At 41.0% G+C, this 25,046-nt stretch overlaps 1 protein-coding gene across 16 annotated transcripts in view; it reads left to right on the top strand.

The window, feature by feature from the left end:
• The window catches only part of LRRC4C (leucine rich repeat containing 4C), a 1,157,697-nt gene that overhangs the window by 986,904 nt on the left and 145,747 nt on the right, over positions 1-25,046 (top strand). The window contains exon 1 of one of the 16 annotated variants that reach the window (XM_023654915.2): positions 7,734-9,750. The exons of 9 other annotated variants lie outside the window; for them this stretch is intronic. The gene's annotated coding sequence lies outside the window, so the exon portion shown is untranslated. Of the gene's footprint in view, positions 1-7,733; positions 9,751-25,046 lie in introns of those variants that run through there. 6 more of the 16 variants (XM_070228641.1, XM_023654916.2, XM_070228642.1 and 3 more) reach the window with 6 other exon arrangements.

The following is a 25,046-nucleotide window of genomic DNA, read 5'->3' as shown; positions in this document are numbered from 1 at the left end:
AGGAAACTCCATACTGTTTTCTGTAGTGGCTGTACCAATTTACATTCTCAGTAATAGAGCTTCAGGGTTCACTTGTCTCCACACTCTGGCCAACACTTGTTATCCCTTGTCTTTTTGATAACAGCCATTCTAACAGATGTGAGGTGATAACTCCTTGTGGTTTTGATTTGCATTTCTCTGATGTTTAGTGATATTGAGCATCTTTTCATGTGCCTGTTGGCCATTTGTATGTCTTCTTTGGAAAAATAGACATTCGGGTCCTCTGCAAGGGGGCATAATTGTTATCCTGGTGAAAATATGAACTTTCATAAAAATTCTTAAAATTTTAATAGAAATCCTTTTCAGGAAGATTGTTAGCTGGAGATTGTAGTAAAGTGTCAAACAGTCAATCGCTTAACAATCACCCAGTGACCATTCCGTTCAATAAGACTACAACTCCACGAAACACCTCTCAGTCTTCATTTGCCTCCGATATATTTATTTTATATTTCATTTGCCTTATAAAAGTCATACAGTTGTTGATGGGTTAAAAGTATCTGTGTAGTGAATCAAAGGTTTCCCAGTGCTTCCCATTTTGAAAGTCAACTCTGAATAATATTCCTTTATATGTGCTCATTTTCAGTGTTTGGAGAATTATTTGATATACGAGATAAAGGTGTTTCCGTTTTCTGTGTAAATACAATAGGCTAGGTTTAAAAAACTCTGCACCATCTCCTAGACAGCCATTCGCTTCCCTCAAAAATGCTGTGCATGTGAGAAACCTGGACATTTAAAAATGCAGATTGTTTAACATTATTTGAATCATGAACCACTAAATCAGCTGGAGGCCTCGAATCACAGATGTGCTAATGCATCGTCAATGCGAAGAGAACTGAATTTTGAAATCCATGCACTTCATTTCCTGAAAACACAATCGTAATATGGTGGGGACAACAGGGCTGTCATTTCTTGAATCTGCACTGCATGGCTAATGATGGAATAAAGAGACATTCTTTAGGAGTTGTTTAGTATCAAGTGCTGATTTAGCTAGATAAAATGCAGCTGTCTTCCCAAATTACGCAACTGGATTCACACCATCTACTAATTCCTGGTGGAGTTTTAAAGATACCTTTACGGGTAATTTTCTTCTCAGTGCAAAGAATCCTAATTTAGACTGTACCAAAATACCACCTTGTAGTTTCTATGCACCAATACCACCTCTCTTAGAAACATTTGATGGAGGAGATCATGTTCTACAAGTGCTTGGGTCACCATTTAAGAAGGATTTCTAAAATGTAATTGGATCTAATTTGGTTCGGAATTGGTTGTCAAATTGTTATAATTGTTTCCTTCAGCTTTCTTGTCATTATTTTAAGTGACTCCTAGAATTTGTCATGTCACCTAGTGTGGTCTGAGAAAGGAAGACTCTTGCCTCGAGATACTCCCCTTCACTGATACTCTTCCTTCCAAGACATCGTTTGCAATTCATACCCTCCTAGAAAGACTAGAAGGACATTTGAAGACTACTTTCAAAATCTGGACACTCTTGATCTCTGCATGGCATCTAATAGTCTGATCATATCTTCCATGACTAGTATGTAATTTATCTAAGCATCAGCTCTGCTAATCTTTGGACCAATATAGAGGAGGAGAACTATTCCTCTACCTTCTAGGTTCTTCTGGCTAGTCTAAGAATTAAACTGACAGGAGACAGAATAACAGGAGAAAATCAAACAAATTTAATAACATGTATACATGGGAGAAACCCAGGGAAACTGAATAACTCACTAAAATGGTGGAAGCCATTACCGTAAACCCCATCTTCGGCTAAGGACAAAGGAGGATGTTGGGGGTAGCGCCTTGTTCTCGGTCCTCTGCCTACAAAGTGTGCAATCCTGCGTCCACCAACTGTACACTAACATTCATGAAGCTTTTAACATATTTAGGTTTCCTATTTGTAAAATCCTCTGGAACTGCCTCCCCATAGAGGTAGCTACTGCCTCTTCTGCTCCCTCAGCTATTTAGACTTATTTCTGGTAAAATTCTGACCATATTCTATCCCCATTGCTTGTAATCAGCGTACCTACTATCTACCCGCTTTCCTCCCTCAACCAAGAAGATAGTTCATTCATTCATTCACTCAAAATGTATTAAGATGCCAAAGGGACAGGCACTGTGCTAAGTAATGTAGGTACCAATAAGTGTTAAAATAACCAGTTCTTTTGCAAATAGACTATAATGTATTTTTTCCCTACTCATCTGTAAGGTTATTTGTGTTTTTCTCCTTTATTTCTGCAATCTATTTCTAAGAACTATTTATGTATTTAGACTATGAATCCTTTGATCTACGCATTGCAAATAGTTTTCCCAGCATTGTGGTTTTTTATTATTGTACATATGGAACATATTTTTCCTTTATTGTTTCTTCATTTAAACTTTTTAATCAGCTTTTCTTTTTCAGAAGCTAACTGGTACTAGAGAGGGGATCTAATGTATAAGAGGAAAGACTCAACAGAGGAACTTGAGAGTGATCTCTGTAAAGTGATATAGTAAAAAGAATTGGGCAGATGTGTAAACTGTTCATGAACTAACATTAACAGATGTGATCAGGAAAGTGGGGCCAGCAGAGGAGTTAGCGATAACTTCCACAATACCTGATACATAATGGGAGTTTAGTATCCATCTGTTGAAATAAGCAAGTGACGGATTAAATGACCCTTTATTTGGAGAATTTTCTTTCCAGTAAACTCCAGTAATCATTAAGGACATCTGTTATTTTTAAGGAGAAGATCTGTGGTTGATTGCAATGATCATCCTGATTCTTTTCTCTCTTTTGTCATGTAGCTCTACAGTGGCTTCCCATTGTGGGCAGGATGACCTGTCCCATTGCTTGACAATGGTTTCAAACAAGTGATTTGCTTTAGCAAATGAGAAGTTAGCAGACTTGATTCGCATAGAAGCCTGAAAAAGTAATCATGACTTTCTGCTGCTCTCTTGGACTTCTGCTATTGCAAGCAATTTGCTTAGGCCAAGCTGATAAAGGGAGAGAGACATGTGGAGTAGAGGTGAGTTGCCCTATACTCCCTAGCTGAGACCATTCTAGACCAGCCAGTAGTGAACTCAGCCAAGATCAGAAGAGCTGCTTAACTAATCTCTGGCTGACCTATAGCTTCCTGAGAAAGAATAAATGATTGCTGTTTTTAGCCACCAAATTTTGAGATGGTTTATTATGTAGCAGTAGCTAACTGATACAGAAGTTATAATTCTCTGAGTAAATTATATTATTTGGTGGTATCTTTTATTAGTTTTTGTTTTTAGTAATTGCAGTATCTCATCTTTCCAAAATTTTGTTTACCACAGTGAAAAGAATATTCAGTAAGAGACAAAAGATGTAGGTTCTTCCATTTCCTAATTTCATAATCTTGCACATTTATTCCTTAAACTATGTGCACTGTATTAGAAATACCCCCAAAAAATGCTCTCATGAAATTAGTCATGGTTTAGGGGAAAATACAGACATGAGAAAATAATTTCTATCCAGTGTAACAAGTAACACTAGGAAGTATTGTTATAGCACACAGGGCACGATCTGCTCACTGCAAGACAAAAGCCAGTTGTCAAGAGGCAAGATGGTGGCAGAGAAAGGGCATTTTATTACAGCTTGTTAGCAAGAGGGAAGATGGCCGACTAATGTCCAAAAGAACCACCTTAAGGGGGCCACAGAATCTTGAAGAAGTTACAGGCCAGTGGGTTACAGAGGAGGGGATTAGGAATGTTGACCCTCTGGTGTTACAGACTGGGAGTGGCCACACCAGACTGACCATCTGTCCAGGGGTCATCACCTTTCTAAGGAGCTCAAGAGAACAAAGTTATCGTCTTATCACAGCCGGGAGGTACCTGCACAAGCAGGGGGGTCATAAAACCTACAGAGCAGTTAGATCTCCTGGAGGATGCAGATCCAGCTGAGTTAGTGAGTCAGAGGTTATTCAAAGTTACAGTATGGTTTCTTTTCTACAATATGGCTTTCCTTATGTCAACCTTGTGTTGAGCTGGCATCAGTATTTGTTCCAACTATGATCTCTGAAGCAAAATAACCTGAATTAAAAATCTTGCCTCTGTCATTTCCTAGCTGGGTGCCCTTATGTAATCTCAACTCCGTTTTTATTATCTATGAAATGGGATGGTAATTATGTCTACTTCATAAAATTGTTGAGAGGATCATACGAGTTGACATGTGTAACATGCTCAAAATTATGCTTGGAATTCATAAGCTATCGTTAAGTGCTAGTTATTATTAAAAAAATTTAAAGTCTGAGAGTGCAGAAAAGTTAGACTATATGGAGTGGAAGCCAGGAGGAGGGTGGCCATTACAGAGAAGATCCTTTTAAAAAAAACAGAAATTGGCAAATCTACTTGGACTTTAGTATCTTCATCTATATTTCACGGAATAAAGGATAGATAACTATTAGGATAGCTTCTGGTTCTCAGATACGACATTCTTGGAATATTGTCTAGCATAACACATAGTAAGTTCTCACTAAATACAGCATTTTGTTACTAAAATAGTTTTCAAAAGACAGTGGTCTCAGGAAGTTAATTCACATGTCATGTGTAACTACAAAGGCAAGCTTGATACGATTATCCCACAGGATATTCTAGTCCTTATTTAATAGTATTGGAAGTGAAAAGGGTTTGTAACATAAAGACTGCAGTCCTGGGGCTGGCCCCGTGGCCGAGTGACTAAGTTCGCCCGCTCCGCTGCAGGCGGCCCAGTGTTTCGTTGGTTCAAATCCTGGGCACGGACATGGCACTGCTCATCAAACCACGCTGAGGCAGCGTCCCACATGCCACAACTAGAAGGACCCACAACGAAGAATATACAACTATGTACCGGGGGGCTTTGGGGAGAAAAAGGAAAAAATAAAATCTTTAAAAAAAAAAAGACTCCAGTCTTAAGTATGTATTGTGCTTGAATAGAGTATCTGACAGTCTGTTAAATCAAACTAATAAGCACAATAGACACACCCATATCTCCTCTATTTTTAAGCAAAGTGACTGAATTCATTCTATTTGCTATTTTGTATTTTTGATAACAAGATGCTGTCCTCTGCTGTTTGCTAAAGATTACACCAGGTAGCGTCACCAGCACACAGTGAAATAGTATGACAGTTTTGTTTCATCACCCAAATGTCTACAAATCAGGAAAGGAAAACACACAGCATCCTGTGTGTCCAGACAGACCTGCCATGTCAGCACTGTGCCCCTCTGGTCCCAAGTCATCTCATTTTAATAGCATTTGTCCTGTCCATCCTTTTGGTAACCAGATGGGCTACCTGGAAGTGTGACAATGTGACCAATCCGTTACTCACCGGACAATTATTTCCTCTAAAAGAGTTTTCATAAAGAACTTTACTTGAACACATGTCCTGCCATTGTTGACAGTACCTGGCAACTTCTACAGAATGAATATCTATATTTATGTCTTTATTTAACAATTTAGTTTGCATGTTTATTTGTATGAGAGTTAGCTTGTTTACTTATTACAATTCTCTTTGAGTAAGGTCATTCAGTGACAAATGCAACAATGCCATTCCTCCGTTGGGTTAGGAATTCACCTCTGGGATTCAGGGCTGATAATGACAGCCTGCATGCTCATAACTGTCTTAAATGGGTTTTCCACGTTCTCCAAACTGAGACCTGTAGCAAACCTGGAAGAATTGGAATTGAGTAGATCTGGATTCAAAACTTGTCTGTGTCATTTACCAAATATGTGATGTTAGCTTCACTCTCCCCATCTTTAAAATCTCTGAGGGGGGTTTTTTAGGTTTTAAATAAGGTGGTGTATATGAGAAGTCAGCAAAAGACCACGCCATATGGATGCCCAATAATCACTGAGTCTGAATCAGGAAAGAAAGCCAAATGACTAATTCAAGGTTGTACAGTGTGAAAGGGTAGCTGATGTGGGAAAAGAAATTGTGGCTGCTGAATGGGAATGTAAGCAAGAATGGAAGCCTTTCCTTTTTTCTTTTGGCTAAACAGCGCTGATCCTCCCCTGCTGCTTTGTTTGATAGATTAATTCATTCTGAAAGGCTTTAAAGATGTCTGGTAGGTAGCTAATAATCAGCTTTGAAAAACAAATCATTGGCCTTTCCCTGGCTGTCAAAGTCCCTAAAAAGAAAATTTTCATTTCAAATGGCTTCTAGCTTGCTTCAGAACCAGAGGGTGGACTCCTTTGAAGCTATCTAGAGCAGCTAGTGAGTGCACTTTTTAATGGTTTATTAGTTGATAAACTGTAATTGGCATATAAGGCTAAGAGCTTCAAAAGACCAATTAAAGTTATAGTCAACTGCCTACCAGTGTTCTCAAGCAATCAGTACAGCATTTATTTATAAATAGCAGCAATAGCATTACCCCTCAACAAGTTCACATTTTGATGCAATTCATAACTACATCAAAGCTCTCCCCCAAATGGAGAAATTATAATAAATCACAATCCATGTGTAAGGAAGGACCTTTCCTCTTGCAGGTGCTGACATCTGAAATACATATTAGAGGATGTGCTTAGTACCCAAAGAAATGTAAAGATGTAATTTTTTAAAAAAATTTTAACTCTAGATTAGGAAATGTCCATGTACTATAAAAAGAACAGGAAGGAAAAGAAGTGAACGTTTGGCGTGAACTTGAATATGCCTCTATGTTCCCTTAGTCAAAACTTTCTCCTTTTTTGTCAAATACTGCTTTTTATTATGATTTGTAACATAAAAACTCAAATCTCAAGTATATCTTGTGCTTGAATAGAGTAGCCTACAGCCTATGTAAAATTGTTTTTAAACCAAGTCCATATTCTGATATCCCAAAAGTAAGGAAAGTCAGCACACAGATTAATTATGCAGCTTAAAACAGAGAATTATATATTTGCCTTTCTCCCCCAACATATATAATCTTTTATTGTTTGAATTATCACTCCTCATTTTATCCATTTCCTATCTCCAGGTCACATACCTGAATGACATAAAATGAGTAACCATCGCTTACAGAAAGGGCCTTATGACAATTATACAGTGGAGAAAGAAACTCACATAAATATATTACTAATATTATTTTATGGGCCCCTCCATCTTTCTAAGAAAACCCAGTGAAGCTGAAATGTGTAACCCGCCCCCCCGGAACATGAGTTGATGGAAAAGCCCACAACCAGGAGCGAGGAATGTTGGAATTGAGTTGTCAAACCGTCCTGATGTCTTGTACAAACCGAACAGGCCAATTTACTGCTACACTGCATAGGCTGAAGGCTCCTATCTCTCCTTTTCAGTGCTTCCTCCTAGTGAGATGGTCCTGCTGGACCGCAGGCTCCCTCCTTAGCAGCTTTTCAGCTCCTCTTAGATTTTTTCTATCAGCCTATCCTAGGTAACAGCACCGTGTTAATCCTTACTTTGTGACCAGCGTGCTTGACTAGGGAGGGGAGAGGCTCTTGCCCAGCAATCTGAAAGCAGCAGCTTTCTGTATTCGGTGATATTTTGAATGCTAGTGGTGATTTGATTTCCACGTGTTCCCCTTTGTAGTTCCAACTCCTGGCTTTCAGGAGGAAAACAGGCAAGCTTTTAGAAAAAATTGACAACTTCTCCCACACAACCCCTGAGTTTCTTTGCCTATTACTAATCTCTGAGCGTGGGGGCTGCTTTGAAACTCAGCTGTTCTGGTTCTACCCTCCAGGTGGCAGCGGTGCCACACCACACCGCAGAGGCTCCGCTCCCCTCTTCCCTGACTTCAAGTGTTAATGCAATTGACCAATCAGTGCTAAGATGATGGGAGGTAATTGGGTAATTGTATTTCACTGATCACAAGCAGAGAAAGGGAAAGGAATAGGGGAAAGAAAGAGGGGCAGAGGAGGAAAGGGGACTGCAGTCCGAGAGGAGATTTTTGGAGCCAGCACCCCAAACGTCGGGACGTGGCATTAGCCGAGAGAAAGCTTAGCCTGCCAAGGTCTGCTGCCGGCACACGGAGCGCATTTATTTATTGGAGGGGAAAGGAGGGGAGAGAGGAGCGGGAGGGGGAGGAAGAGAGTTAAAGCCTAAGTCGATGGAAGGGGACCGGGGTTTCTGCCGCGCAGGGACCCCTGAGCCAGGGCGATGGCGCTAAGGACGGCGCGGAGCAGCTGCGCTCCCGGGAACGCGTCTCCTCGCAGAGGACCAGCCGCCGTCGGGAAGATCTACGCGGAGAGGAACCAACTTGTGGCTCCAAAATGTACCCGACGCAGCTGGAAATGAGATCAAAGCTGCAGTTTCATTTGAGGAGGATGAGAGGAGCCAGCGAATAGGAATTTTTTTTTTTTTTTTTTTGGTATCTCCTTGTTCCATTTTCTATTTTCTTCCTCATTGCTATTATTTTTTAATTTGCCTACCACCCGGTCGGTCCCCTCACTTCGCCCTCCCCATTTAAAATAAAAGCCCAGTTTGAACTTCTTTCGCCGCGGCGTCCCCGCATCCGCTGCCCGCTGATGGAGGAGAAGGGGACCTGGGGGCTGGCAGGGGCCACCAGCGAGGGACCGCGTCACGCGTCTCCCCCGTGATCCCGGCCCTGATCGCCGAGTCCTGCAACACCTGGAGGATCTGGACTGGGTGCCGGGGGTGGGGGCGGGGACAGAGGAAGCGAAAGCCACCCTGAGCCTTAGGAAAAAAAAGAGGAAAAAAGTAGCGGGGGGAGGAATGGGTTTCTTCTTGACAGCTGACGGAGCCTTGAAATTTTCCTCCACTACCCCCGCCCCCGCCCCCCGCACTCCATTTAACGTGAGATTATGAAATTGCAGAGGCGGTGTGGGGAAGGAGACAGGATATAGCAGGGAGTTTGGAGGGAGAGGGGAACGTGGCTGGCCGGGTAGCTGAAATCAAAAATCCAATTGCGCACTGGGTTGTGATGAGAAATCTAATCAGATCTTTGGAAAAGGGGCCGGCCGGAAGGGTGGCGAGTAGGGGGAGTTGATCCCGAAATTCTGTGACGGGGGGTGGGGGGCTAGGGAGAGGAATCGACGATGTAAAAGGAGACTTTTTTTGGTGGCAGTGGCGGTTGGGTGCCTTGCAAAAATGAAGGATGCAGGACGCAGCTCTCTCTTGGAACCGAACGCAGTGGATAAACTGATCGTGCAAGAGAGAAGGAAGAACGAAGCTTTTTCTTCTGAGACCTGGATCTTAACACAAATGTGTATATGTGCACACAGCGAGCGTTGAAAAATGAAATAAACCAGTGTCAGACCCGCGGGGGTTGGTGTGTTCTGACATAAATAAATAATAATCAGACAGCTGCCCCCCTCCCCCCAAAGGATGATTGGAAATGGAGAACCGAGGATCCACAAAGAAAAAGTATGTTCATTTTTCTCTCTAAAGGAGAAAGTGAGCCAAGGAGATATTTTTGCAATGAAAAGTTTGGGGCTTTTTTAGGAAAGTAAAGACCTGATATGCTGCTGTTTTCTTTTCTTTTTGAATTTCCCACAAGAGGAGAGGAAATTAATAATACATCTGCAAAGAAATTTCGGAGAAGAAAAGTTAACCGCGGCGGAATGAGGCATTGATTGGGGGAGAGAAACCAGCAGAGCACAGTTGGATTTGTGCCTATGTTGACTAGAATTGACGGATAATTGCAGTTGGATTTTTCTTCATCAACCTTCTTTTTTTCCTTTTTTTTTTTTTTCCTTTTGGTGTCAAGATCATGCGTTTTTGCTTGTTCTTAATCACCTGGATTGCCATCTGGATGTTGCTGTGATCAGTCTGAAATACAGTGAGTGATCCTTATTTTCTTATTTATTGGTGAAGAAACTGTCCATTAATTTAGCGTTCCTGGTCCCTTTGTCTCCTCACCCCCTCGAGTGTGATTTTTAAAGACTTGGCTACTGGGGGCCAGAAACAGGGAGAAGGTGGCCCACGCATTTGCTCCATTAGGCTGTGCTCACGGATAAGCTGGTTTGTTATAATGATGCAGGTTGTCTGCATCCTGGGCAAATGCCTTTGCAAATGTTCTCCAGGGAAAGAAAGATCTCCCCAAGAAAGCCGCTGCAGTGTGGGGTGCCTGTGCTCTGTGATTGACATTCTAGAATGCGTTTAAGTTGCATGTCAGCCCAGGAGTTAGATGCACAAATATTTAGCCATTGGAAATCGAAGGGACCCAATTTAAATTTCATTATCCAACCTGACATTGCAGATCAACAGAATGTATTAACACAAAAATATGATAATAAAGGAAGCAGATGAAGGATGGCTCCTTGCTAGTGGGTGGATGGAGGGAGGGAGAGTGGATGTGGGGGAGGAAGTGGTGGAGAGAGGTGGCTGCACTGTCCCCCATCTGTCTTGCATACACATGCTCCAGTGTGGTCTTCACATTACCTAGATTCTCACCAGTGCTAAGAATGAGAGAAAGAGGACTCACTTCTCTTGAACGCCACCCCTGCTAACTAACCACTTCTCTGGATAACGGGGAGACTATACATAGATTGTAGATGCCTTGGGCAATTGGCTTGGGCTTTACCAGAAAACTTGCCAACATCACCAGGACAGGGCTCTTGAGAAAAAGGCAGCAATCTCGCGTCCTGTTGTAACTTAGATAAAGCAGCTGAAGAAGAGGTGGGTTGAGCAACAGTGCTTCCCGTGTGCCAGCTTTGTCTTGGGGGAAAGAGGCCAATAAAGAAAAATAGGAGGAGATTGAAAATGCTTAGAGAGCCTGAGGGCGTGTAGGATCACCCGTTTCCATCACCTCCCTCCCCCAGAGCTGCTGGGGTCACAGAGCTGCCTTTTCTTCTTTTCTTTTGAAAAAGAATGCTTTCTTTTCACGCTTCTGTGTTCCTCTCTGGGGCCTTCTATCAGAATCATAGACTCATATAACTTTAGAGAAAGAAGACTGCTCCGAGATCTAATGCCAATAAAAAGGGAAACTGAGGCCTACAGAACTTATAACTCTTTGGTTAATGGGCAAACCCTATGAGACAGGTCGCTCACACAAACATCCGAACAGCAGACGGAAGTCAGTTTGGGACCAAACTGGGCAGGAATCAGTCATGCATGGCATGGCTACTTCTGTCCCCATAGCTGCCATTTTTATCTAGAAGGGTCAAGGAAGGTACTGGGAGCTTGAAATAAACTCCTGCCACTCGGGACCTCAAAGGTAGCACATCTCCAACATCCGTATGTCTTCTTAGTCTTTTTTTCTTTTTTTTTGAATAGCAGAGTTTGGATAATCCTAGCAATGATACTCTTGCCGGGGCGGGGGCCGGGGGGAGAGATCTACGACTATGGCATATCTCAAAGGAGATGAAAGGCAGCAGTCTCCTGGGTCCTTTCTGGGTGTTGGGCACATTTAATCTGGTGAGTGGTGGTCCCTGGAGAGTCATTAAAGAACTGTGGAGTTAGATTTATATTACAGAGGTGATAATAGAAACTGGGAACACCCTGCTAAAAGCCTCTGAGTCTGTTCTTTCAATCCCATCATCTCTCCTTATCCTTTCCATTACTCCTTAACTCAACTAGCCTTCAGCTGAGCCCTTCTCTAATTTATTTTCCTGGGCACATGTTTCCCCTTGGGACACAGATCAGGCAATAAATGTGCTACCCTATGAAAATAATCATACGGAGTTATTTTTTGTCCCCTGAGCTTCCTATAGCCTCCTGCATATCTTATAATTCCTTGTAGTTTTTTTGTTGGCTTGCTTGTTTTGTTTTATATGACTACAGTTACGTCACCACTTGTGATAAGAGATTGATTGACTCGAGTTTTATGAAGTTCCTGCTCAGTTGCAACTTTGCACAACTGAAAAAAGAGAAAAAAGAAAAAAAAAAACTTTGATGGTTTTTACTGCCTTGTTCAGCTCTGGGCTTCATGTGGGAAACCCAGCCTTGCAGTCAGTTTGGCTCTGCCCATCAGTGGAGGTTTTTTTCTTTCTTTTTCTTTTGACATCAAAATTTCTTCACTGCTACTCCAGTTAGACCTCAAAGTGCATTCCTCACTTGACATTACTACCTCCTCTCTGTATTCTCCACACTGACACATACCTGCAAACTTTCCTGAGAGAGAGGGAAGGAGGAGAGATGGGATGGGGATGCAGAGGGGTGGGAAGAGAGAGAGAGAAAAAATGAATATGAATGCCTAAAATTATGGGTTAAATATGTCCTTCTACCCACTTCCACTTAGACACATTCTTCGAATCTGCAGATGATGGAGCATCTAAGGATGCCATCGTTTTTCATGCTGGTGCATCACTTCACCAGCTCTACAGTTAGGGACAGATTGCCCAGCTTGGGGCTTATCTCCTTTGGTTTGACAGTCAGAGTTGGCACAGCATTTTAGGCAACTTGTTCATGGACTGAGGAAAGAATTTTGGCCATGCTAGACCTGGAAATTTACCTCCTGAATTTATTTCGGGGCCTAAGTTGGTGCCCAGTGAGTAGCATTTGTGAGGAGGTAATTGTATACTGGGATTCTGCTGAGGACCACTGGCCCAGAAAGCTCCTGGGGTTTACAAATTTCCAAGTTACCTTTGCAAATATCTTCCTCCTCTAATTTAATAACTGTGCCCTTTGGGCAATACCTTTAATTTCCCTGGCCCTCAATGTTCTCATCTGTGGGATGGGAATGATAACATCAACAAACTGAAATTCAGCAAATTAGAATCGTTTTTGGAATTAAAAGTAATGTTATGCAAAGCCCCAAGCATAATAGGCCCTCTAAGGAGAGCTGTTTGTTGTGGGTGTTCTTGGATTAATTTGGATTAACTTCTTGGAATGAATACAGGCTGGTCAAGCTCTTTAACAGTTCTAGTGGCAACACTTGAGAACTAGGGGATGTGCGACTGACCTTACAGTAGCTGCCAGATTCTTCTTTTGAGGTCTTGTCAGGACAGATTGGCTGCAGTATATCATTTTAGATATGAAATGCTGCTTCAAGCTAGAAACTGAAAATCAAATTTTCCTCTTTAAAGTGTAGAAAAATAAATCTCAGCAAAAATAATACTTACTTTAAATTTTAAGGGAAAAAGAATGCTGTTCTTGTGTTATGTGCACTTTTGTTCTAAAAGTTGGATAAGATAGTTCCTGTATATTAAATGTGTAATTTTAGGTACATATTACATTGCCTGGACCCGGAATGCACAAAATAAAGGCAGATTTCTAGGCAATTATATAATTTAAATTAGATGGTGTAAAATTCCATTATGCATGTTAAGGCACCCAAGTCCACAATTTGGATTCACAGTCTTCCTAGTTATAAGGAATCCTATGTTAGTTAAACGACATCTTCACCTTGAGATACGATAAAGGCCCCAGTAGAGTGCATGGAATTAAGAGTTTATGTAGACATATGAGTCTTATTGTTTGCATGTGCAAGACTTCCAACCTGAACTCGCCAGTGGTTTTCTGAGACAGCCAGTCATGGGCATTGCTCATAATTTCATTCCTACAACAGCAGCCTTGTGTTCTGTTTGTCAAAGTGCTTCCGGAGACATGTTCTCCCTTTGAGGGGAAAAGAGTCCTACTGTTATAATTATTGTTATTCTTGATATCATATCTGTGGATCATAACAGGACTGTCAGGCTGAGGAGTTGCCCATTGGATTTTTATACTGTTTCGTTTCAACTAGAAAAGCAGTTTGAAATCTATGTGAATTTTAATAAAGCTCACTGAAGTTAACAGTTTCACAGATTTTAAGAAGAGATGGAAATCATCTATGGGAGTTCTTACCATTTCATAAATTTTACATTTTTGTGTGCTTATTGAGTTAAGAAATTCAATAAACTTGGACTCAAGTGTTCTATGTGAATTGGCATACTCAGCTTCCCACTGGGTCACGTGTGTTACATGCACCATTTAACCTCTCTGAGCCTGTTCGCTTATCTGTAAAACAGAGATAATAACAACTACATAGAACTGACTGCCGTGAGGACGAAATCAGATTGTGTTTGTCATGCACGGCAGGCATTCAATAAATGCACATTTAAACTGAGCATCTCTGCTTTTAGTTTAAGTAATGCACAGTTTTAAAGAAACTGATACGGTTTTGTTTCAGAGAAGCTGTTAATCTAAATTCGTGTTGGTATAGATTTAAAAAGGAGAAATAGATAGACAAGATGAAGGTTGGAGTAACACAAATAGATACAACCATTTTTGGTGAACTTCTATCCTTGTAAAACATATTTTGAAGTGCCTTAGTAAATGCCATTCCCTCAGGAAAGATTGAAATATACTTTGTGAATTGTGAAAATATGCTCTGTGTCCATGTAAACTTGTATTAGATTGTTGAGTACTTTATATTACAGGCTTAAAATAATTAATGATTTATTAAGGTGCCTTGGAAAACTCTTCAGCGGGATCAAGAGTCTTTGCAACTTTCTTTTCTTCAAAATGATTTCTCTGGAGAAATGTAAATTTGCCAAAGTTTGGTTGGGTAGATCCTGGGGCTGACACAGTGTGCTTGTAACGCTCTCTGAGGGCAAGGATTTTATTTGTTCTCTGGCATGCCCTCGGTACCTCAGGAGAGTGTCTGACATAGTGTGCATGCAGTAAATATTTCTTGAATGACTGACTGACTGAACTTAGTTTGAGAGACATCCCCTCCAAAGGACTCAAATGCATGTACATCCCTATGTGGATGCACATGTGCGTAGGCACACGCATACGTACAAGAAGCCTGGCTTTCAGGAACCTATAGAAGCTTAATGAGAAATACCAATGAGTGTACTGACTCCGTGTGTGTGTGTGACATCACACATACATACAGATTAAGCACCACTTGGTGGCTTCCTTCTACTGGAAAAGCTGAGGTCTGAAAGCTAGGTGATACAGTGTATTTTTCTTCTTCTTGGTGTTGTCATTAATGAACTGTGACAACAAGTCACCTCATCTCTCTTAGGTCAGTCTCGTGTTATCGTCTGTTAAATAAAGGTAAAAATGGATTCCTTCAAGCACTAAGATTCTGAAATCATAATTGACCCACCAGGAATTCAGGATTCATGGGAATTAAAAATATATGATCTCAGGGTACTCACTCTTAACAATGTAGAGGGGAACAGCATAGTATTCTGAGAGGAAGGCAGAATCAGTGTTACAATGGCAGATATGTACAGCGAAAAGGTGAAGGAAATCTCTAGAGGGTTTGTAGGGGAAATACAATGAGATTTGGAGGAGAGAAACATTGGATTCCAACTTTGTTTCACCAGCTGTTCGCTGGGGGATCCGGAGTAGGCCAGTGAACCTTGCTTGGCATCAGTTTCCTCAACTATAAAAACGGAGATCATTTTTCTTGCAGTTACTTTGTGAGCATTGATTAAGATGTCCAAGTGTTTAGCACATGACCGGTACACAGTAAAATGCTAACTCACTTTCTTTACATTGAAATCTTTGGTTATTTTCCGTAGAAATGGGAACATTTAACTGAAAGTCTGTGAGTGTTTTGCTTTACGTTTGCTAAGTACGTAAATGAAGAGCTTTTGTCAACTTTGCTATCGAAGTTAGTACGTAATATTATTCTTGATAATGTTTTCTAATGGCTTTCAGATTTATAATGAAGTCTAAAAATGATGAAAAACTTACGTGAATTAATAGACTTTTATTTCAGCTTTGCATAAGCTGATGGCAGCTTCTATGCTCATGGAAGCTTTCAACACTTAGGGAGGTTATGGGTATCATTTCATAATAACAATAGTCACTGCCATTTTCTGAGCATTTGATATATACCAGGCACTATGTTGCAAATATATATTTTTCTCCTTAATTCTCACTTAAGCAACTAAGATACAAAGAGCCTAAGTAATTTGTCTAAGGTTATACACCAAGTGGTGGAACTGGAAGTGGAAGCTACATTCCTTCTGATTTAGAAAACTCTGAGTAATCCAGTAAATTCAAACATTGACTTGGTAACAAATATACATGGAGGCTGACTTTCATCTAACCTGGTTCTCAATCTGAATATTTTAATTGGGATTGAGATGTCTGCAAGTTTCTCTTTCCCCTGCTTCTTGAAACGAAGATTGTGACCAGATGCTTAGGTCACATAATACCGTGCATGTTTTTGTCAGTCTTCAGTACTATCCAAGGGTGTCCCTAAGTGAGGAAGGGACAACTTCTAAGAAAGACTTGGGAAAAATTATCCTAATTCACTCAAATAATGAACAGAAAGGCCTTGCAAAATGCTATGAGAGGATCTGGAAATTCAAAGTTGTATGAGAAATAAAGTCAATGCTAGTAATAAGCTTGGAGTTTAGTTACAATATTCTACAAACTTGATGGGCTCCTAACTGTGGGTACCCAGTGCCTATCTCAGTCCTCATCATGTTGGATCCCTCTGTAGCTCTTGATACTATTGCCCACCGCTGGCTTTCTGAAACTCTTCCAGAGGTTTGAGGGGCCACTTGCTATCACTTTCTTTATTCATGTCACTTCATCCTCCTCCTGTCCTCCTGTTCTTTCCTTAAATGTCAACAGCTTCCCCTTTGAATCTGTTCTATTCCCAGCCTCTCTGCATCCCTGAGAGATGTCAGCTGGGCGTGTTTTGAGAGATGACACTCAAATCCTTGGCCTCAAATCTTTGTGTATACTGAAGACTTCTAAATCTCTGTCACCAGCAAGATTCAACTTCCTTACCTGGTTTCCTGGAGGCCTTACAAACTTAATACACCAGTGTAACTGATTATTTTCCCTCCTAGAGCCTGTGTTTTCAGTTTCCAAAGGTACCAATATCTCTTTAACCTCCCTCATATGTAACCATTCATCAAGTCACTCATCAATCTCTTCATTATCTTCAACTCAGCTTTTTTGTCCTTCAGTCCAGATTCCACTGTTTCTCTCCTACTTAGATATCTTTCTAACTTTCTAATCTTTCTGATGATGCCAACTGTTCTTCAATGTAGTCCATTATCTGTTCTGCCCACAGAGGGACCATCCTAAGAGATAAAGCTAAAAATCCCCTTCCTATATTCTATAAATCTATTTATAGAATAAAATCCAGATTCTTCTCTTCATAATGCAGTCTGACCAGCCCATTCATGTCTTCTCTACCTGCCATACTGGATGTTTTTTCCTCTGGAGACATCCCAGGCTACTTTTGGCTCAAACTTTGTGAGAGCTACTCCATTTGCCTAGGACATACTCTTCATACATCAAATCTCAGAGCAAGTTACCTCCTCTGGGGAAATCTTTCCCAGCTCCCGTACACCCTCTGAGTCTCCCATCCTCTGTATGCCAACAGTTTGTTCATACATCTGTGACAGCTTTTATCACTGTTATATATACTTACTTGGCTAAAACCCACAGATCGTGACTGCTTTTTTGATATAGACCTTGTCTTACTCATCTTGTCATCTCCCACATCTAGCATAGCTCATAGGATTTTTCAGTATATTTTGGTAGAGCCAATAAATTAATGGACTGATCTAACACCACATTAGAGTGAATAATTTCCTTCAATTCAGTTTATGGTACAGGCCATTATTTTTCCAATATTTTTACCATTAAAATCACCTTTTGTTATTTTTCCTCTAGGGACGCATGTTTCAAGACTCCCTTGCCCAACAAATACATTGCAATTTGTTTCTCCATTTTTCCTAATTGAAAACATGTACCTGCCCATTATCACTCTTGAAATGCACTGGATGAACATTGTTACCATGAGTTGAAATAAACTGAGCCAAAAGAAAAGATGTTTTAATTGTCTCGTGCAATTGTATGAGTCCGTGCGTGGTTTCTAGTTTTGAGATAGTGATAATAGCGGTCTTGAAGGAGCCCAATTTTAAAAATAATTCTGTAAATATATTTTAGTGTTAATTTTATGCTCTATTTATGGCTGTCAGTAGGCTCACTGTAGGTTCTACAGCATACTCCTCAAAGGCATTGTTGACAAAGAACATTGTTCACAAAAACGAAGGCGCCCCTTGAAGTTGTGCATTGCACAAGCTACACAGTTATATGAAGTGGGCCTTCCTAGTCAGGAATGACTACTGGAAAGACATTATGGCTTTTAAGTTTGAATAATGCCCAAATATGGACTCATGAAATGGGGAATAAAAATGATTTATCCTTAGTCAAAGTGCCTGAATTTAAAAATTTGGTGAGCTATGGTCACTTTTCACAACATGTATACATCTGGTTTTATGGGAGCCAGGTATACATTCTCAGGAGGCACTCTGGCCTCATGCTTCAGAAGGATGAAAGGATGCTCCTTTCTCTCATAAGAAACAGCAGAAGACAGTGAATTAGATGAAAGTGCTAAATGGTAAGAAAGTATTTAATTATGGTTTAATCTTATTTTTCAATCTTTGAATATAAAAGTCGTGTATATGTTGAAGCAGAACATTTGTTTTTCTTTTAGTCCTTTTTCTTTTAGTTTTTCTTTTAGTTTTACGTGATTTCTTTCCAGTTTAGAGATTATTATTTTTAATCTCTAATAAGAGTCATAGTAAATGAGAGAACATTAATAGTAATGCTTCACGGGGATTTTAAATCCAGCTATCTCTTTTAATCTTCTCTACAACATTTTGGTCCCAGAACATCCAAAGCAACATTCTCTGACTACTACCTCCCGAGTGATTATGCATCAGGAGTTGGCGAGGTATGCAAGGGAAGATTTATTTAGAAGAGCCAGTGCTAAGTATGGTCTCTGGTTCTTGCCAAATTGCAAACTGCTGAGACAACACTGTTTTCTTGGGAGGGGTCCATTTGTTTTAGCCCGTCAATGTTGACCAAGTGACTTTAGGCAACTAGGAGAATTTAGCCATTTGATTATGTTTCTTTCTTTGTTGCTAAGGTAAGTAACTGGAATGAGGATAGGTTTCACAGATTAATAGAGTAAGATCTTTTTTTTATGATGATTAATACTGTCCCCTAGTTATTAAAATCTTCTGTACTGGTAGATGTGATCCCACCTAGAACAAGGAGATTAATCTATTTGTGGTGTTTTAATAGCTATCCTATTGTTAATACAGCTGATCATTTTTTTAATTCATATTTTTTCGAGGCTAAGAAATGTAGTACTAAAGAACTCGTTCTCAGGACAATAAACACGTTTTCCTTGAACCAATGACTTGATAATGATGGTGGCAACTTCAGTAACTAAGTATGGGGTTTTTGAAAAAGGTGCCTGACATTTGCAAATGGAAAGATGTGCCTCTCTTGAATGGTTTACAGCTGGATCTGAGCCGGATCTCAGAATGTGCTGATTTTTACCTTAGGGGAGTGAAAGAGAGAGAAAGAGAAAGAGAGGGAGAGATTGCTCTGAACCTGGCTGTTCTAATCTGGGCAGAGAGAATGCTGATAGCTTAGTTAGCTGGTCTCTGGAGAGAGCCACCTCAGCAAGGCCCAGAGCATGTGTGTGGATGAATGAATTCAAATGCATTATGGGGGGTGATCCAGGGGACTCCAATTTCTTCTAACTGAAAAGGCAGAAAGTCAGAAGCCACCCTAAAAGAGTTAACATCTCCACAGTGGTGTTCAGGAAGGCAAGAATGGGACTGTGAAGGCTTTCTCTGTATTGTTTGAACGTTGCCATGGCAATAGTTTCCAGCAGAAGTTACATGTTTTTCAATTCCCCAAAGCAGCAAGCTGCCTTTCCCTCTCTTTCTCTCTCTCCCTTCATCCCTCTCTGTCTCCCTTCTCCCTTCATCCTTCGTCCTTATCTCCCCATGCTCTCTCTCCTCCCTCTGTCCTTTCTTTTGTTCTCAATTCTTCAGCTCATTCTCCATTAACAAAAATATTCTAACTCCACGAGGTTGCTTTTAGGCAGAAAGTGAGTCAGACATATAAGCTTCTCTCGGAGTTTCTGTTTCCCCGTCTGTTTATGTATTAAAGACCCAATTAGGCGGAAGCTGTGGATGGAAGTGGGGTTGGGGCTTTCCCTTGTTGGTAGGACACAGAACATATTAGAATGGTTGGTGTTGTGGTGATATGTTAATTGGATCGCTCCAGGCAAGTGCAGAGCAGCAGTCTCTGACAATTAGAAAGAACAATGACTTTACTATGAAGGAACCCTCTCTCCTACACACTGGGAGGATTAGCATGCATTGCAGGTCTCTGGAAGGTTCCTGTAGACCCGGAGAGAGATCTGCAGTTGGAAATGCCTCCTGTCTCTTTAAAGCTAGCTGCTGCCTCTCATTTAGCTCATTTTACTGCCAAAGAAGGAGACGTGAGGGGACAGGGAGAGATCTGGTTGAGTGGGTGGTGGGGACCCTGTCGCAGACCTGGGCCATAGGATAGATTGCAGGGATGCTAGGAAGAAATCTTTGCCTGCCTAATGCACGTGGCCAGTGAATTGTGAAATGGGTCTCATTAGAGGCTTTCAGATCCCGGCATGTGCCAAAGTGCTTTGCAGGCACAGCGCCATCACTTCAGGTCCAGCCCTGCTGCTGGTCGCCGCGGCCAAGAGGGGACAGAGGCTCTGTCTGTGTTAAAGCCTCGGTCCCATCGCTCTCTGTCTACTGTTCATTGTGCGGCGCCTCTGGGCCTTTCAGTCCAGCTAGGGATGAGGCACAACGTATCCCCTAGGTGTTGGTAGAGAGGAAATATGAGGGATTTTGAGCAACACTGGTAGGTTTGAAACAGCCAGTGGGCACTAACATCCAGAGGTTCCCTCTCTTTTTCCCAGGGCTGGTGTTGAAGCTCTCTCTAGGCTTCTCTGCAAATATACCCAGACCCTCACCTGAAAGAGAGGCTGGGTGGTTCAGGGCTGCATGAGTCATCAGAGACCTTCGTGTTATTAGATACAGGGGAACTCTTTGTTTTTCTCAGATTCATACACGAGAGATTTTAGAACTAAATTTTATCTCCCAAGGCATAGCCCCATCAGTAATTCTAATAACTGCCATATGCTGAGTCCTATGTAACAGGTGCTGTGCATGTCTCTTATATAGAACACTGAGGGTTCTACAAGGTTGATGATTTAAAAGCATCGACAGAGGAGCCAGATCTGTCTGAGCCTTGTCACTTCTAAGGTCTGTGGCTTTGAGCAGTTTGCTTAGCGTTTTGAACCTCAACTTTCTTATCTGCAACGTGGGAATGAGTATAGCTTAGGGTTGTGGTGAGTTGTAATGGCGGCAATACATGTAAAACTCTTAGCAGAATGTTTCCTCATGGAAAACACTCAAACTAATATCTGTAAAAATATGAGGTATTTGCATACAGTATTGTGAAGTAATTGCTAGGCATGTGCCTCAGGCAGAATGAAGTTAAAAATTATTAAGGGCAGATTGTTTAATGAAAAAGGAAAAATAGCATTACACAATGAGTTTCTGAGTTTTAAATCAGGAAGTTCCTGATATTTTTGGTAAAACTCTACAGTTTGAACAGCAGAATAGACAAGATCATTGAAATAACCTTTTGTCGTATTCATTCTGGATAGATGAATTTCATCCATCCATATTAGAGTTTTCTTGTGGGACTGATCTCTTGGGACTTGTATCATTTGTGATGCCTTAGATTGGAAATAAGAGAAAAAAAATCTAACTAGATTAAACAAAAAAGGAATTTACTAACAACTGACAGATGAAATAGAAAAGTCTTCCATTACATGGAGTTCAGGTATGGTTTGATCCAGATGTTAACAATATCACAGGGACTCCTACTCTATTCTCTCTGTGATTCTTTTGGCTCAGTCCTCTTCCATGGGTCATTTTCATCCTCAGACTATTGTTTTGCATTCCCTCACTCATCCACCAAAGAAAGATTCACACTTTTGTTTCACCATTCCCAGAGAGCATCCTGAGATCTAAGCTTACTGGACAAGCTTAGGTCATCTGCCCACTCATGGACCAATCACTTGCTTCCATGGAATAGAGTTGAGAGTCAAATGCATCCCTAAATAGAATTCAGGGGCTATTGAGAGACAAGAGGAAATAGGTGCTGGAGAGATAATCATAAATAAATACTATGAGTCTAATGATGGCGAGTAGGAAGGATGAATTGTTATATTTCACATTGTAACTTGCTACAAGGGTTAATTTTGTTTGTACTTCCCTGTAATGCTATGTTGTATATAAGTATTGAAGTATTAATAATCATCCAAGGAGTTTTGTTCTTCCTGCAAATCATCTGGCTGTGGCTATCAATTTTTCAGAGGAACAACTCGATCTGCATTCATGCTATTTTTGCATTGCTCCTCTCATTTCTTAGGAACAGGTCTTTGTTTTTAAAAGGGAATTTATAGGCTTTTCTGAAAGTGAGAAAACAAAAGCAAAAACAAAAGAATCCTCTTCAGTCAATAACAGCTCATTGGCAGAGGTTCTTTAAACCACCTCCAATACGTACACTCCTGGTCACCTGAACCAGCCGTAAGTGTGCATTTATCAGCTGCGATTTCATCTAATTTGTCACTGCAGAGATCTCAGCAGTGACACAGTCCATCACTGAATTCTCCATTCTGCCTACTCAGGGGTAGTGGTCCAGGTAGTATGACACAACGTCCTTTGCTTCTTAATAGGCAAGGGGAAGGAAATCATTATCTGGAAGAAGAGGCATTCAAAGCATGTAACTGCTTGCCAAGGTCAAGGCCTGGGAATTCTCTCATTTATAGTCTTCACCCTGTGTGTACCATATTGTGCACAGAATAGATACTTGTACATACGTAAGTAGTGACCTGCACCAAATTGAGGATCAAACCAAGTTCACGTGCATCTCTGTTGTAGAGCAAACTACTGGTGGAGTAGGTTGTGTCTGGATAGTGACGACAGTGAAGAAGACCGCCATTTTTTGACCAGTCATTGTATGGTAGAAATTGTGGTGGGTTATTTTACATATTTTATCTCATTGTACTCTTACAAAAACTGCAATATCAATCATAGCAATATGAAAAAATATCTGTAATAGGTAACATTTATTGAGTGATTCCTATGTGGAGGCACTGTTCCGAATGTTGTGTTTTTGTAATGACTTTTAATCCATGAGCAAATAAGCATTTTTTTTTTTAATCATGAAGAAGGGAAAGCTCAGATAGGTTGGCTGACTTACCTATGTCATGGAGCTAATAAATGACGGAACTTTGCTTTGAACTTCTGGTCAATCCTTTGGTTTTTGTGCTTTGCTGTGCTGCCTCTCACATGAGACTAATTTTTTTTAAAAAGAAACTTAAATTTGGTTTCTTTAAGTTTTGATTTCTTTAAATCAAAATACCAAAGACCTGGAACTCTTGCCTTCAACCTCACTTACTTTTTTATTTTTCCTGCCTTCTCCATCCCCTTCTTATCCCAGGTGTTCTCAGCTTTGATGATATGTGAGAGTATTTTTCAGCCTCTACTTTGGCCCAGGGCAGCTGTCCAGCCACAACTCGGGATATTTGAAAGTAAAGCTTTTCATGAGCCATTTATTTTAAATATAACCATTTGAGATAACCACAAATAAACCACAAGGGTGTTTTAAGAGACGTTGTTTGTCATATGTTGGGAAGAGTGAAGAGACATTTCATATCCCCGTTGTGTCTTGGCAGCTGAACTTTCAATACCTCTGTAGCCATTAGTAGTTGGCAGCCCTTCTCCCGTAAAATGTGATGATACTGATAGTCGCATGCTTAGCTGCATAAGGCTGTAACATATTTCTTATCCCAATTGTAAGCATCAGAAGACATGCTCCTCCATCTGCAGTCATATGTCACTTAACAATGGGGATGCGTTCTGAGAAATGCGTCATTAGGTGATTTTGTCGTTGTGGAATACCATAGAGTGTACTCACACAAACCTAGATGGTATAGCCTACCACACACCTAGGCTCTATGGAACTAATCTTAGGGGACCACCATCGTATATGTGATCTGTCATTGACGGAACATCATTATGCAGTGCGTGACTGTATAGAAAAGAGACACTTGGGCCCTTTCCTCCATAGCTCCCAAGATTCTTTACTCTTCCCCACCAGGATGGTTCATAGGAAAGGCAGAAGGGAATATAGTGCTGGGACACTGTTTTTGCTGCCTTTCCCAGGAAGCTGCTAAACAAAATTGCTGTTCTCAGCTCATCTGGGCACTGGGCCAGATAGGAGGCAGTGCCCCAGATCAGTTTCCTTACTTCTTCAGCAAATCACTCTTTCTTTTGCTTGTGAGACAGACATTGCAAGGGCAAGGAAAGCAGGCATAATGCGCTGCAACTGCAGGGTAGATGGACATAAACATTTGCTCACATATGTGCATACACACACACACACATAATGCCCACCAGTTTATCTCAGTGTCCTGAATTCCCGCGTGACTTCTGAAGGGTCTTCTGGAGACATGTGCCATTCATCTTTCTTTCTCTAAGATTCAGGAGACCAGGAGAAAGAACTGCGTATTGGGCAGTAGACTATGGATTCAGGGCCCAGTTTGACACCTAAGAATTATTCTCCTAATTGCCTGCTATGTATTTGACCCAATATCTTCTGTTTCAAGAATATAAAGTGACTTCAATATCAGTTGTAGCTTCTTATCCCCAAATCTAAGGCTTTTTAAAAACAAATGGAAGAGGTTTAATGCTGCTCACTATTTTATAATATCTCAACCCCTGCTTCCCGTCCCTTGGGGCTGGCAAGACAGAGCAGGTTCTTGCTTCATCTTATCTCTAGAATACACTCCGTTCCTTTCCTAACACAGGCTTTTAGCACTTATCAGGCCCAGATAACTATAATCACGCCCTGATTTGCCCTTCTCTTTCCAGTCCATCTTTATCGCCAGTTATTTATCTTCCAAAGGCACTGCTTTTGTGCTGTTTTTTTCACTAGCAAACCCTTACTTGTAAAATAAATGCGAGGCCCTGAAGGCCTCACTGTTGCTTGTCTCTCAATTCCAGTACGTATTTCTTGGCTATGCCATATTATCTTCCATTTCCTGTATTTTGCTTTGTACAGGTAATTGTTCTATGTGCCTATTTTTTTCCCCACCTAGAGTGAAGGCTCTCTGAGGTCAGCCCCTTGACTTCCACGTCTGAGTCCTTGCCTCCATGCCTTTCATAGAGGAAATACTCAATATATGCCTTTGTAATTGAAAAAAAAAATGGGGGGCTGAATGGTTAAGGTCATGCACTCCACTTCAGTGGCCCAGAGTTTCACCGGTTCAGATCCTGGGCGTGGATATGGCACCGCTCATCAGGC

This window comes from Equus caballus, chromosome 12, assembly GCF_041296265.1.
Source record: "Equus caballus isolate H_3958 breed thoroughbred chromosome 12, TB-T2T, whole genome shotgun sequence".
NCBI lineage: Eukaryota > Metazoa > Chordata > Mammalia > Perissodactyla > Equidae > Equus > Equus caballus.
Note: the sequence above shows the minus strand (reverse complement) of the source record. Positions and strands in the feature narration are given on the sequence as shown.